Raw genomic sequence first — 4,512 nt, 5'->3', positions numbered from 1 at the left:
TCCTCTTGTGGCCATTCTGGTCCTGAGGTGCAAGACAAAGTCTCCTTTAGTCTTCTTTCTGCTTTTCTCAAGTGGAACAAGTCTTGCCCCATAGCCACTAAATCTGGGAATGAGCTGAATCTCACCTAAAGCCAGCAAGTCTCAGTCTCACCCATGGCCCTCAACATAGTACCTGGGTATCTCTGCTGGTTTTTGCAGAACCAAAGGCTCCTCAATTAGCAGATAATGAATGCTACCAGGACTTGGTCCTTTCCTTCAAAGCAGCAGGTTCTCTTCTGGCACAGGGCATGCCTAAGAAAGGCCATCCAGGAGCTATGGCCTGGAAAGAGGGCCTCACAACTCTGACCAATACCCTATCTTCTGACCAAACTGGGGGGTGGTCAGTAGTTCCAGACTATTTTCTTCTACCTCTTCAGCATCTCTTTCAGTGATATAAAGTTAAAAAACCAAGTACTATGAGTGCTTACCTGATTTTTGTTCTTATGAAGGAGATTTTCTTATGTAGATACTTGTTAAATTGGTGTCCTTGTGAGAAGGATGATTGGTGAATACTTCTATTCTGCCATCTTGCTCTGCCTCCTATCTTAGATAATTTGTATTTTATTTTTGTTGACAATGGAATTAAAGATTTGGGTTAGGTTGTTTCAAGTTATCTTATTGAAATACTGGGCAAGTCATCTGAGTCATATAAAAAGTGCATTGAAATTGCGAGAAAATGACCCTAGATATTCCAAGATTAAAGGCTTAAATTTAAATATGTGTCACGATTTTAATAAGTTTATTTTGTTGCATACCAATGCCCACTATATATTGCATCTCAATTAAGAGGATGTTCTTAAAGTAGGAAGCACATTTCATCCAGGTATCTTTTCATTATACCTTCATTATTATAAACATTATAAAGTGGTCACTAATTCAGACCCCAGTGGAGTTTATACAGTTCTGCTTATTCTTGCTAAAGTGGCCGTTTTATCTGTCTTGGGTTTATACACATCTGCTTATTCTCACTAAGGCAGTTGTTTTATCTGCCTTTGCCATGACAAACATGAATACATAAGAGAACATAAAAAGCATTAGGTGTTCTGTTCTACCCTTCGTCTGAAAGCTTAAAAGCATTTTTATAGCAATAAAAATCCTGACCATAAGAAATAAGAGAACTAAGCATTGCTTTGCAATTCTTTTATTAAAAGTAATACTACTAGCATTTTATTAAATGGTTACATTTCTTATGTACTTAAACTAGCCAGGTAGATTTAATTATTTGATTGTCATCTTAAACGAGCTTTAACATATAAAGTAGAGAAGAGATTTGGAAAGCACCCTGGACCCCTTCTTTTCCCCTTCTCTGTCCCATATTTAGTTCATTCCATGTGCCAAACTGATGCCACTACTGCCATCAATGCATTTCACCTAAACTATACATTGTTCTCATATTTGATTTCTTCAACCTTGTAAAAGTTGTTTCATACTTGGATATTTTGCACTAGTTGTGTCCTAGACCTGAACACTTTGAAAGGAGAAATTTATGAGGCCCTCTTTTGTCATCAAGTCTCAAAGTAATTATCATTCCTCACTGATGCCTTTCCCAATCAACTAATCTTCATGAAAGTTGCCCACCTGAGTCACTATCATATCACCCCACTTTTATGTTTATAGAAAGAGATTTTACCAAAATTATTTTGTTCAGCTATTTGTATTGAGAGTTTGAAAAGAATTGTAGAACAAGATCATACCAAGATAGTAAAGAATTTTTATTTAATGAAGCTCATAAAATCCTTTTTCTAAATGAACTTCTAGACCTTCCCTACTGGATAGCACTGCAACTTAGAATGGCCACTTAACATTCCTTTTCATCAAGAATGCATTCTTACTGGATTCAATATTCTGTCTATTCATATCAGACATCAGGCAAACAGAGAGGCTTGGGTGATCTAGTTTGCTTTTAAATGCTCATTCACTATTCCGCACCCTGTCAACTTTCAAGATGGAGTCTAAATGCACAAGGGAGGTTTACTGTGTCATTGTGGTATTAGAGAAAAGTATCAGTACCTGGGCGTGACATAGATAATATTTGTTCCCAGACACACACAGATGTAGTTGATCTTTCTAGATGTTTAAAATACGGTTTGGAAACAATCGCCAAAATCTGTGGTTCTTACTATGGTCTTAAACACATCTGTACACATCTGTAGCATCTTTGTCCTCTTGTCAGGCATATTATGTTTTCCATCACAATTGTCACATATCAATGCCAAGTGTGTAAGATTTTCACGCATGGTTGTGTGCTGCATAGCACATACAAAGGTGGTCCCTTAAGATTATGATACCTTATTTTTACTGTACTTTTTATACATTTAGATATGCTTGGATACAAAAAATATTTACCATTATATTAACATTGCCTATAGTATTCAGTACAATAACATGCTGTACAGCTTTGTACAAGTACAGTCTATGATGTCCATGCAATGATTAAATTGCCTAATGACAAATGTTTTTATAATATATCCTTGTCATTAAGAGATGCTGACTTTATCTATTTTCATGGAGAACCAGCTACACTAAATTATATTCATCCACCTGATTTCTTTCAGCTGCCACCTCTTCTGTGCTATATTAAGCGTGGACAGCAACTTCCTCATGGTTCTTGAGTTTTAGGTCACCATGACTGATGCGTTCATGTTCTCGCTTTTCTACACATCTTATTCAGATATAGGACTCAGAGAGTGTACAGAAAACAGTCAACAAAGCAAACCTGAGATAGCTATCCTTAGAATTATCTCCTTGAAAGGTGGACATTTGGCTTCTGAGAACACTTGGAATGTTCCCAATCAACAGCTGGCTCACTTGTGCTTAGACTATTCATGCAAACAATGTAATTTCTTCTGGATTCTTGTTTTTCTTCTGAGAGTCTGAAACTTTGGTACACATAAGTTAGAAGGTGCCTACATGACCAAGTTCCAATACATATTTTGGACAGTAATTGGAAAGAAAGTCAGTAATTGGTTTCCCCAGGTAGAAAGATCACACCCATGTTGTTGCATTTGTTGATTGGAGGAGTATGCTTCATGTAAATCCTCATGGCAGAGAGAGAACACAAGGAAGCCAGTATGATCCAGACTCAACCTGTATCTTTTCCCTTATTATATGGCTGTATATTCTTGTGTCACTGTAATAAATCTTATCCATAAGATGACTATAAGCTGAGCCCTGGACATCCTTCTAGTAACTATCCAAATATGAAGATGGTCTTAAGAACCCCCTTCCCCGAGACGAGTTAGGTAAGAAATGACAGTAAGAACAAAATAACGTCTTAGCTCCTTGCTTTCAATTCCAAAATCTTCTGGGATTTTTAACCTAAAGGATATATTTTTTATTTGCCTTTCTTTGGGGAAAAATAATTTTCCTAGAAAAGCACTTAACAATTAGACAGGAATTTGTGGATCACTTTGAAGGGCTGTATGCCCATTAAAAGTTATTTGACTTTTATTCCAGTAGAAAGAAAGTATGTCAGTGAAAGATTCCAGTAAAGGGACCACATGAAAATCTGAGAGAAAAATGCATAGTAAGTTGCATAGGTAGGTAGATATTTAGGTTACTGATATGATACAACAGTTTAGGATAAAAGTAACCTGAACTAAGGTAGTCAGAGTAAATATCAAAGAAATGTTTAAGAGGTACAATTTACATGCCTGCACAATGAACAACACCTGTCAGTTGCACATTGAGTGGTCTCTCCTAATTATCACTTTACCTAACTGCCTTATATTAGGGATAATAAAGTTTGTGTGCCTGGAAGAAAAAAGTTAGACTTACTGTATAGCTTTATATCATAGAATATGACATAAAGCCAGTGATTTGTGTTTTCTTTAGATTTTACCAGTAGATTCTGCCAGAACCCTGTCCATTTTTATCCTATCACTCTCTTAAGCTTTATTATGTTCCATAAATGCAATTCTGAAGTTCTGAATACCACTGAGAATAAAGAATTGCACAAATGAGGTGTCCTCATTTCTAAGACATGGGGAGAAGAGAATTCTGAAGCGACTTAACTTCGCCAGTCTCTAAGGTTTACTTTTCCATTCCTTTCTTAAAATTTCTTCCAGCCATGCACTTTGGTAAATGTTGGTTGTTAAAATAGGTAGGGATGAGGGAAACATTTGCTGATTATACAGGAGCAGGGATTTGAGTAAGGACATGGATCAAGGATCCCGTTCAATGCTTACCAAATACACATTTTAAGCTTTTATCTTGAACCAGGCCACATGTCAGGTGGTGCAGGATTTTCAAAAGTAAATAAGGTATGAGCCTCACCTTAAAGGAGTGTACAGTCTTTTTTGATTAGAGGACATGAGAAATATGCCCGTGGAAATCATTTGTTTCCTTCTAATCAAATAGATGTTAAAGTACCCTCTCCATGGCTTTTCTTAAAATGTATTTTTCAAAACACCTATCTATCTGGTCAGAAGGATGTTCTGACAGAGCTTCTATGGGCATGTATATTTAATAGGA

Source organism: Macaca nemestrina, chromosome 13 (assembly GCF_043159975.1).
Source record: "Macaca nemestrina isolate mMacNem1 chromosome 13, mMacNem.hap1, whole genome shotgun sequence".
Classification (NCBI taxonomy): Eukaryota; Metazoa; Chordata; class Mammalia; order Primates; family Cercopithecidae; genus Macaca; species Macaca nemestrina.
Note: the sequence above shows the minus strand (reverse complement) of the source record.